Source organism: Amblyraja radiata, chromosome 12, assembly GCF_010909765.2.
Source record: "Amblyraja radiata isolate CabotCenter1 chromosome 12, sAmbRad1.1.pri, whole genome shotgun sequence".
NCBI classification, from domain to species: Eukaryota; Metazoa; Chordata; class Chondrichthyes; order Rajiformes; family Rajidae; genus Amblyraja; species Amblyraja radiata.
In genome coordinates, this window is record NC_045967.1 from 53,596,167 (window position 1) to 53,607,832 (window position 11,666).

At 48.4% G+C, this 11,666-nt stretch overlaps 1 protein-coding gene across 4 annotated transcripts in view; it reads left to right on the forward strand.

Moving 5' to 3' along the window:
- dcx (doublecortin) overlaps nucleotides 1–11,666 on the forward strand; it is a 149,172-nt gene that overhangs the window by 60,319 nt on the left and 77,187 nt on the right. The window lies entirely within an intron of this gene.

Genomic DNA, 11,666 nt, shown 5'->3' on the forward strand with positions numbered 1-11,666 from the left:
GTGGAGGCAGATACTATAGTGTCATTTACGAGACTGTTAAATAGGCGCATGGATATGCACGATGATCAGCCATGATCGCATTGAATGGCAGTGCTGGCTCAAAGGGCCGAATGGCCTACTCCTGCACCTATTGTGGAATGGAACGAGATGCATCTTGTCCAGGCAGAGGAGATTATAGAGTCACAGAGTGATACAGCGTAGAAACAGGCCCTTCAGCCCAACGTACCCAAACTGGCCAACACGTCCCAGCTACACTAGTCCCACCTGCCTGCGTTTGGCCCAGACCCCTCCAAACCTGTCTTATCCATGTACCTGTCTAACTGTATCTTAAACGTTGGGGTAGTCCCAGCCTCAACTACCTCCTCTGGCAGCTCGTTCCAGACGCCCTCAAGTTACCCCTCAAATTCCATTTAAATCTTTTCCCCTTCACCTTAAACCTATGTCCTCTGGCCCTCGATTCCCCTACTCTGGGCAAGAGACTCTGTGCATCTACCCAATCTATTCCTCTCATGATTTTATACACCTCTATAAGATCACACCTGATTCTCCTAGATTAGTTGAATGTCAAAGAGTAAAAGGGATCGCTAGAAGGCGAGAGGGGCAAAATTTAAAGGAGATCTGCGTGGCAAGTTTTTTGTTACACAGAGGGGTGGGTCCTTGGAACACTGTGCCGGATTGGGGGGGGGGGGGGAGATATGACAGCAGTGTTTACAAATTTTTTATTTAGGTACATGGATATGTAGGGAATGGAGGGGGGGGGGGGGGTGGACATGGATCACGTGCAGGAGGACGAGATTAACTTGGCCTCACAGTTGCCACAGTCGGACATTGTGGGCCGAAGGGCCTCGGACCTGCGCTGTACTGCCTCATGTCCCCGTTCCAAGTTAAATGGGCAGCCTAATCTAATTAGATCGCGGCTTAACGGTTGAATGGCTGAATTAGTTCCTTTTTAAAAGGCAGCTGAAATGAAGGGGAGAAAGTGCGGAATTGAGTTTGTAACGCTGATTGAAACGCTCCCCTACCCTTCCGGCCTTCCACGCCGACTGTTTGAAGAAAAGATCGAATGTGTTTGAAATGAAAATCTTCTTAATTTCATTACACCATAAAGCCTGGCGCTGAACAGGGCTTCACACTTGAATTGCCTTCAGGGACTGTGTCTAAATCATTTCTCTTTAGCTTGGCTGGGCAAGCATCAACCCCCAGGAAGGTTGTAAATAGAGTGATTGTAGACATTTGCTGTCCTGCCAACACAATACACAATACACTGCCCTGTTCTCACAAAGATATAATGCTTTTGTAGCAGTTTAAGATTATTCTCTTCATTTCAACGGAAATTCAGTGTTTCATTAAAACTTTTTTTTTTTGTCAAAAAATGTTGACTTGTCAAAGAGTCTGAACAAGGGGTCCCGACAAGTTCCTTAAGAGTCTGAAGAAGGGTCGACTATGAAACATGTCGATGGGTGGATGGATAGGGCAGGTTTAGAGGGATATGGGCCAAACGCAGGCAGGTGGGACTAGAAGATAGACACAAAAAGATGGCGTAACTCAGCGGGTTAGACAGCATCTCTGGAGAAAGGGAATAGGTGACGTTTTTGGTAGAGACCCTTCCTTCAGACTTGTGGGACATGTTGGTCAGCATGGGCAAGTTGGGCCGAAGGGCCTGTTGCCACGCTGTGTCACTCTGTGACTCTCCGACACAAAATGTCACCTGTCCATGTTCTCCAGAGATGATGCCTGGCCTGTTGATTTACATCAGCACCTTGTGTTTTGATTTGGTGAACCAGCATCTGCAATTCCTTGTCTACAGCGTGGAAACAGGCCCTTCGGCCCACCGAGTCCACACCGACTAGCGATCCCTTCACACTAACACTACCTGACACAATCTAGGGACAAGTTACAATTTTTATCGAAGCCAATTAACCTACATACCTGTACGTCTTTGGAGTGTGGGAGGAAACCGAAGATCACGGAGAAAACCCACGCAGGTCACGGGGAGAACGTACAAACTCCGCGCAGGCAGCACCTGTGGTCAGGATCGAACCCGGGTCTCTGGTGCTGTGAGGCGGCAACTCTACCGTTGCGTCACCGTGCGGGCCCTTGCACGTGGATGTGCATCTCGCCTGGTGCAAGTCACCGTTGTGAACACATGCCAACTAGTGCTGTCTCAAACTAGGCATCAACTCTTTGTAATTGAAGGACACGTCTGATTGCCGGCCAGCAATTAAACAGCGTGAGGCGGTTCAGACAGACTATGAATCATCACCTTTTGTGGAGCCGGACAAATAAAATGAATAGTTGATTCTTAACAAACTCACTGGGTGACCTTTGTGGATGTGCGGAGGGAAAGCCAATTCCATTCACTGCGACTGGATTCAGTGAGCTGACAACAGGGCTGTGTGAGTGCAGGCTCAGGAATAATGAGCCGTTAGCAAATTTACAAACCACAGGGCGGTCGGTCACGGTGGCGCAGCGGTAGAGTTGCCGCCTCACAGCGCATGCAGCACCAGAGACCCTGGTTCCATCCCGGTTACAGCTGCTGTCTGTACGGAGTTTGTACGTTCTCCCCGTAACCTGCATGGGTTTTCTCCGAGATCTTCCTGTGGTCTCCTCCCACACTAGCCCTCTGAGAGGTTAATTGGCTTTGGTATAAATGTAAATTGTCCCGAGTGTGTGCGTTGGGTAGTGTGAGCGTGCGGGGATCGCTGGTCGGCACGGACTCGGTGGGCCGAAGGGCCTGGTTCCATGCTGTATCTCCAAACTAAACAGTACAGCACAGGAGCAGACAATGTCTGTGCCAAACATGATGCCAAGCCCCTCTTGTCTGCCTTTATATAATCCAGATCCCTCCATATCCATGCCCATATCCAAAAGTCTCGGATAAACGCCACTATCGTATCCGCCTCCACCACTGACAACAGTTCCAGGCATTCCTCGCCCTCTGTATCATAAGAAACATAGAAAATAGGTGCAGGAGTAGGCCATTTGGCCCTTCGAGCCAGCATCGCCATTCAATATGATCATGGCTGATCATCCAACATCAGTACCCCGTTCCTGCTTTCTCCCCATATCCATTGATTCCATTAGCCCTATGAGCTAAATCTAACTCTCTCTTGAAAACATCCAGTGAATTGGCCTCCACTGCCTTCTGTGGCAGAGAATTCCACAGATTCACAACTCTCTGGGTGAAAAGTTTTACCTCATCTCAGTCCTAAATGGCCAACATAAAATTTGCCCCTCCTGCTTTAAAGCTGGGGGTGGCACGGTGGCGCAGCAGTAGAGTTGCTGCCTTACAGCAGTTAGAATGCTTACAACCCGGTTCGATCCCGACAATGGGAGCTATCTGGAATGAGCTGCCAGAGGAAGCTATAGAAGCCATTTTGAACAGATATTTGAACTGGAAGGATTTAGAGATATTTGATTTAGGAAGGATTAAGGGATTTATGGTACAATAATGGAATGCAGGATGCCAAGCTGGTCAACATGGACGAGATGGGCCGAAGGGCCTGTTTCCATGCCGTACAACTCTATGAACCTTTGACTCCATTTCTCTAAGAGATCATTTGAAGGCCATTTTTTTAAAACCAGGTCGGCACGGTGGCGCAGCGGTAGAGTTGCTGCCTCACAGCGCCAGAGATCCAGATTCATTCTCGACCACGGACCTGCTGTCTGTACGGAGTTTGTACGTTCTCCCCGTGACCTGTGTGGGTTTTCTCCGAGAGCTTCGGTTTCCTCCCACATTCCAAAGACGTACAGGTTTGTAGGTTAATTGGCTTGGTAAATGTAATAATTGTCCCTAGTGGGTGTAGGATAGTGATAGTGTGCGGGGATCGCTGGTCGGCACGGACCCGGTGGGCCGAAGGGCCTGTTTCCGTACTGTATCTATAAACTAAACTAAACTGAACTAAACCACTTCACATTTCAATGCAAACAGGCCCACATCTCTATCTTGCTTTGCCAGTGGCGATCACTTCAAATTATCAACACGTTTGCTATTGCCTGTGTATATTGGTACATTTATCCCGATTAAAGACAATCCGCCTGTTTGCAGTCGACCTACACAATTGTTTCTGTCTGTAAACTGGAAAAGTTTCCAACCTCTCAGTGCAAGCCCACGTAAGTTTAGTGTCAGCAAATTAAATGAAAGTATTGACGTCCTATAACATTCACTAACAGCATGAATGACAAGAAAGCAGACATTGACTCAAGAAACACAGGGGTCAGTTTTTATTTTTGCTGAGCCGAGCGGTTTCAATTTTTGCTTTTGTCTTCTTTTAAGTCAAATTTCAACTTTAAACTTTAGACATTTAGACTCTCGGCCTGAAGAAGGATCTCGACCTGAAACGTCACCCGTTCTTTATCTCCAGAGATGCTGTCTGTCCCGCTGAGTTACTCCAGCATTTTGTGTCTATCTTTGATGTAAACCAGCATCTGCAGTTCCTTCCTACACATATAGACTTCAGTTCAGTTTAGTTTTATTGTCACGTGTACCGAGCTACAGTGAAAAGCTTTGCTTGTGAGCTAACCAGTCAGCGGAAAGACAATACATGATTAAGACTTTGGAGACGCATTGTGGAAACAGGCCTTTCGGCCCACCCAGTCTGTGCCAACCAACGATCACCCTGTACACGAGCACTATCCTACTCACTACAGTTCAAGAGACATTTATTATCACATGCACCAATTGGTGCAGTGAGATTTGAATTACCATACAGCCATACGAATAAAAGAACACAACACACGATAGGATTTGACATGAACATTCCCCACAGCAGAATCAATGTTTCCCACTGTGAGGGAAGGCAATAAAGTTCAGTCATCTTCCTCTTCATTCACCCGTGGTCGGGGCCTTTGAGCCCTCCGCAGTCGCCGCTACGGGCGGCCCGATATTTCAGGCCCTCTCGCCGGGGTGATCGGAGCTCCGACGTCGGAATGGAAGAACACTCTCAATCGCTTGGAATTTCAGAATCGGCCACTTCCTACCAGAGACCACGGCTCCTGAAGTCCACAGGCCGAGCTGGATGGAGCTCCAACACTGGTGACCCCCGGCAAAGGATCCCAGGACTCCACGATGTTGAATTCAGCGCCGCCCGTGGCTGGAAGCTCCGCAAACCACAGCTCCACGGTGTTAAAGCAGCAGGCCCAACACTCCGGAGCCTCAACACGGCGATCCCCGGTAATGCATCGTCCGCTCTGCGATGGAATCCAGTGCTGCGCCGCTGCCGAAGCTCTGGCCGGTCTCCGGCAGGAAAGGCCGCGCCAATCCAGATGGTAGGCCGTGAGGAGGGGCGAAGATGCGACTCGGAGCAAAGACACATCCCGACCAGGAAATGACTGGAAACGGTTTCCCCCTTCCCCTCCCCTCCTCCCCCACATAAAAAAGACTAAGAGACCTCCAGGAGCATACTTTTAAACAGGATAAAAATAACAAAAAGGGTGAAAGAACGAACAGACTGCTGGCGAGGCTGCCACGCGCGGTGCCACCCGCCACACCACTAGTTTGTCTTGATTGTATTTATGTGTGGACTATACCTGACCTGCATGGGTGGCATTGATAAGGGCAAAGATTGTTAAGGGCTTGGACACGCTAGAGGCAGGAAACATGCTCCCGATGTTGGGGGAATCCAGAACCAGGGGCCACAGTTTAAGAATAAGGAGTAAGCCATTTAGAACGGAGACGAGAAACTGTGATGAGTCTGTGGAATTCTCTGCCTCAGAGGGCGGTGGAGGCCGATTCTCTGGATGTTGTCAAGAGAGAGCTAGATAGGGCTCTTAAAGATAGCGGAGTCAGGGGATATGGGGAGAAGGCAGGAATGGGGTACTGATTGGGGATGATCAGCCATGATCACATTGAATGGCGGTGCTGGCTCGAAGGACCAAATGGCCTACTCCTGCACCTATTGTCTATATTAATAACAAATCCTTTCACCGTACCTCGGTGCAGGTGATCATAATAAACCTAAGCCTTGTTTTCACACTGGTTGCCTGGTGTTTTTACGTTTATGCTCAAGTTCCCTATTATCTAGAAGTCAAATTGATTTACTTTGCTAAAAGATGGAAGAGTATCCTTGGGCGTTAGGTGTATTTATAGCACAGCGGTTTTCTTTTGAGCCTTGTTGTCATATTTTTTCTTTACAGTCTGCTGTCAAATATCTGGGGAGCAGTGTTTAGGTTTTATTTGATCATTAACCTTTTTCCTCGACCATGCAAGGTCACCATCGGCTGCGTCACTTGAATCATCGTTATTTGACCGTATGTTTGGTTTAGTTTAGAGATGAAGCAGGCAAACAGGCCCTTCGGCCCACCGAGTCCTTGCGTTATCCAGCAGGGTCGACGTATCTGCAGTGAATACTCAGCTATCCCTGACTCTGTTAGTTCAGTTTGTAGCTACGGTTTAGTTTAGAGATAAGGCCGGCACAGTGGCGCAGCGGTAGAGTTGCTGCTTTACAGCGCGTGCAGCGTCAGAGACCCGGGTTCGATCCTGACTACGGGTGCTGTCTGCACGGAGTTTGTACGTTCTCACCGTGACCTGCGTGGGTTTTCGCTGGGTGCTCCGGTTTCCTCCCACACTCCAAAGACGTACTGGTTTGTAGGTTAATTGGCTTTGGTAAAAATTGTAATTTATCCCTAGTGTGAATGTACGGGGAACGCTGGTTGGCGCAGCCTTGGTGACCCGAAGGGCCTTTTTCCGTGCTGTTTCTCTAAACAAAACCAAGCTAGAGCTACAGCATGGAAATAGGTCCTTCAGTCCACGCCGACCAGCAACCCCCACACACTAACACTATCCTACACACACTAGGGACAATTGGCCGTTATACCAAGCCAATTAACCGACAAACCTGTACGTCTTTGGAGTGTGGGAGGAAGCCCAACATCTCAGAAAAACCCCACGCAAGTCACGGGGAGAACGTACAAACTTCGTACAGACAGCACCCGTAGTCAGGATCGAACCTGGGTCTATGGTGCTGTAAGGCAGCAGCTCTACTGCTGCCCCACCGTGCCAAAGTTCTCTGGATGCTTTCAAGAGAGAGCTAGATAGGGCTCTAAAAAATAGCCGAGTCAGGGGATATGAGGAGAAGGCAGGAACGGGGTACTGATAGGGGATGATCAGCCATGATCACATTGAATGGCGGTGCTGGCTCGAATGGCCGACTCCTGCACCTATTGTGTATTGTTTATTGAGTGCATACATACATGACAGTGTTTACGCTGCATTGGGGTGCTTGTTCAAGAGCAGATCCATCAATTACACTTGCAGTCAGTGTAGGTTCTTGTCGGAACTGCAGATGCTGGTTTGCACTGAAGATAGGCACAAAAAGCTGGAGTAACTCAGCGGGACAGGCAGTATCTCTGGATAGAAGGAATGGGAGATGTTTCGGGTCGAGACCCTTCTTCAGACATTGCTGTGGCCAAAACTGTTTATTTCTACCCAGTTTATTTCAACGCCTCTGTTGGGAGCTGTTGGTGGTGCTGAAAGGTTGATTGATTCCATTAATTTATTACCAGTGGTTCTGGCGCTAAGATGTAACTGGCAATATTTATGAGCTATTTTCTGACTCACCTGAGGACCAGTCTTATCCGTATCCACAACTATCGTAACTTATGGAATTATAGGTGGTGAATGGTCCCAAGACTTGCTGACATTGAGCTTGAGGCATTAACAGCGCATGAGGAGGTCAATTCCTCCTTTCCTGAGATGCTGCCTGTCCCGTTGAGTTACTCCAGCATTGAGGATTCAGTAGTCGGGATTGAACCCGTGAGTCTACCTCAGGGGTTCAGCAACCTACGCGCTGGACGCCCCCCGAGCAGCGACCGAGCTCTGGCTGTACCGCATCCTGCGCAAAGCCACTGGCATGGCCGCGCACCTTCTGTGGACACGTTTAAGAAAGAACTGCAGATGCTGGAAAGATCGAAGGTAGACAACAATGGTGGAGAAACTCAGCGGGTGAGACATGCAAGGAATGCATGAGGCTGCCTCACCCGCTGAGTTTCTCCAGCATTTTTGTCTACCTTTTGTGAACACGTGATTTGATGCCTGCCATCCGGGGTGGGATGGGGGAGGGATCCATGTGTACACGTGATAGATGTGGCCCGCCATCCGCTCACAGACGTGTGTCTCAGCCCCAATGCAGAACAAGGTTGCCGACACCTGGTCTACGTAATGTCTGGAGTAATGTGAAATGTGATAGACACACTATGCTTGAGTAAATCAGCGGGACAGGCAGCGTCTCTGTGTGGAAGGAGATACTGCCTGACCCGCTGAGTTACTCCAGCATTTTGTGTCTATCTTCGATGTGAACCAGCATCTGCAGTTCCCTCCTGCACAGACGTTTCATAATGGTTCAATCGTGTTTTATGTGTGAAGTGCAAACACACAGTGAAATTATTTTCGTACAAACAGTCCAGTAGAGTATTGTCAAAACCAAGCACATCCCCTGTTAGCAAAGCGTACAGGAGTAGTCTCCTGACCCCGCGTGCAGGATGTGCCAGGTTTTGGTGCCATTTTCAGAGTCCAGTTCGCACTCTAGGTTTCATGAGCGGTGCCTGTCTCAGGCGAGCCCCAGGCTGCAGCAAGGCCTCCAGCCATCACCTCCCATGTACGTGTGAGTTGGTCTATGACCTTCAGGGGACTGGGCTGCACTGTACCTGACGCAGGAGATCCAGCAGTATGAGTTGCTTCCCCGCTCTCTGGGAAACCCCGTTATATTACTGAAGATAGACACAAAGTACTGGAGTAACTAACTCAGCAGCTCAGGCAGCATCTTCTGGAGAAGGAAGATGGGATCCTTCTTCAGATTCTGGACTCAGTGCCAAAATGTCACTCGTGTGCGTGTGTGCGTGGTCTGAAGAAAGGTCTCGAGCAGAAACGTCACCCATTCCTTCTCTCCAGAGATGCCGCCTGTCCCGCTGAGTTACTCCAGCTTTTTATGTCTACGTTCAGTTTAAACCAGCATCTGCAGTTCCTTCCTACACATGTTGCCTGACCCGCTACGTTACTTCAGCACTTTGTCCCTATAAACCAGCATCTGCAATTCCATATAACCTTATAACAATTACAGCACGGAAACAGACCATCTCGGGCCTTCTAGTCCGTGCCGAACACTTACTCTCACCTAGTCCCATCTACCATCTACGACGACAGATGGCACAATGGGCTAAGTGTTCGGCTGGCGACCAGAAGGTAGCCAGTTCGAATCCCGCTTGGAGTGCATACTGTCGTTGTGTCCTTAGGCAAGACACTTCACCCACCTTTGCCTGTGTGTGAATGTGTGTGAGTGTGTGTGAGTGATTGGTGGTGGTCGGAGGGGCCGTAGGCGCAGAATGGCAGCCACGCTTCCGTCAGTCTGCCCCAGGGCAGCTGTGGCTACAGAAGTAGCTTACCACCACCGAGTGTGACTGAGGAGTGAATGAATAATGCGATGTAAAGCGCCTTGAGTATTAGAAAGGCGCTATATAAATCCCATCCATCATTATTATTATTACCTGCACCTAGACCATAACCCTCCATTCCTTTGCCGTCCATATACTTATCCAATTTATTTTTAAATGATAAAAACGACCCTGCCTTCACCACTTCCACTGGAAGCTCATTCCACACAGCTACCACTCTCTGAGTAAAGACATTCTCCCTCATGTCACCCCTAAACTTTTGTCCCTTAATTCTCAAATCATGTCCTCTTGTTTGATTACTTGATTACTGCTGTCCATCTTATCCAATGCGTCAGAACTATTTGTGGCCGGCGTTACTTTATCATCTCGTTGCGATGATTTTTCTTGGTTGTTTTGCCTCATACAGTCCAATTAAATGTGACAGTATAAAAAATAATGGCGGCTTAATTTCAACACAAGTCCTTCCTTATTCCATGGGTCGTTGGTCGCATGCACCGCTCCTGTTTAACTCTTGTCAACTTTACTTACGGCTTCAGGGACTGATTTATTCAGGCATTAATACTCAGCAGCCACGCGTAATCTCCACCTGTCAGGTCTAGCGTGCGGACTGCTTCTGAATTGTTCTTTATCTGAGCTCGGTATTGGCAGGGAGTTCTTGCTTGGGGGTGGTGTGTAGTGAGTGGTGTGGTTGGGTAGTGGTGTGTAACTTTTAGAATTTGTTAGAACATAGAGTCAAAGAGTGATACAGTGTGGAAACAGGCCAACTTGCTCAGACCGGCCAACATACCCAATCTACACTAGTCCCACCTGCCCGCGTCTAGTCTATATTCCTCCAAACCTGTCCCATCCATGTACCTGTCTAACTGCTTCTTAAACGTTGGGGTAGTCCCTGCCTCAACTACCTCCTCTGGCAGCTTGTTCCATACACCCACCACCCTTTGTGTGAAAAAGTTACCTCTCAAATTCCTACATAGAAAATATAGAAAATAGGTGCAGGAGGAGGCCATTCGGCCCTGCGAGCCAGCACCGCATTCCTATTAAATCCTAAAAATTCCTATTAAATCTTTTTACCTTCACCTTAAACCTATGACCTCTGGTCCTCGATTCCCCTATTCTGGGCAAGAGACTCTGTGCATCTACGCGATCTATTCCTCTCATGATTTTATTATATAGAGCACTACAGCACAAGAGCAGGCCCAGTGGCCAACAATGGCCGTGCTGAACAAGACTGAGGTCAAGGCAGTGGATATTTTTAAGGTGGAGATTGCCAAATTCTTGATTAGTACGGGTGTCAGGGGTTTACGGGAAGAAGGCAGGAGAATGGGGTTGAGAGGGGAAGATAGATCAGCCACGATTGAATGGCGGAGTAGACTTTCAGTATTAGTTTAGTTTAGAGATACAGTGTGGAAACAGGCCCTTCGGCCCAGCGAGTCCGCACCGACCAGCTTGTCGCTGGGCCGAAGGGCCTGTTTCCACACTGTATCCCTAAACTAAAACTAAACTAAACTAAACTAAATAAACTTAAAGCAGGAAGATCACACACAGGCGGATATTAAACCATGAATCACCACATGTGGATGACTAACAATTCCTGTCTCTCTGTTGTAAAAAACATGTAAGATATACTTGAAGTGAAACCACTGTTTATGTGGACTTGGCACCGTTTACATTTGCAGTGCAATCTTTATACTTTATCATTAGCCCTACTCTTAAAACGAAATATCCTCCCAGAGAAGATAGAACATAATGGTTCAATGGTTCAAAGGATATTTATTGTCACGCATGCAATTAATTAAACATTGCATGGTCATCATCTTCTTATCGAGTCCACACACGAGATTAGACGTTGTTCGGCCAGAGCTGAACGCACTTCTCGGCATCTGCGCACAATGGTGTCTGTCTTGTCGCTTCTTGTGCTTCTTGTGCGTGGTGGTGGAAAGGTTGGTGGAAACAGGGCCGCGACCTGAACGCTCTTTCCTTGACCCCATTATATGGTGATATTCATTTTGCATATATAAGAATGCCGCTGCCGCCATCTTTGGCGCCATTTCACAGAGTTCAAAGTCCGGATTCCCGCGTGTTCGATCCACCGCCTCCCGATCCCGTCCATCGGCCACGACTGGCTCAGCCCGTGAACCGTCATCCCTCCCAAAACTGTACAGCACAGGTACAAACAGGCCCTTCGGCCCACAAAATCATGCGGTCATAAGTGATAGGATTAGAATTAGTCCGCTTGGCCCATCGAGTCTACTCCGCCATTCAATCATGGCTGATCTATC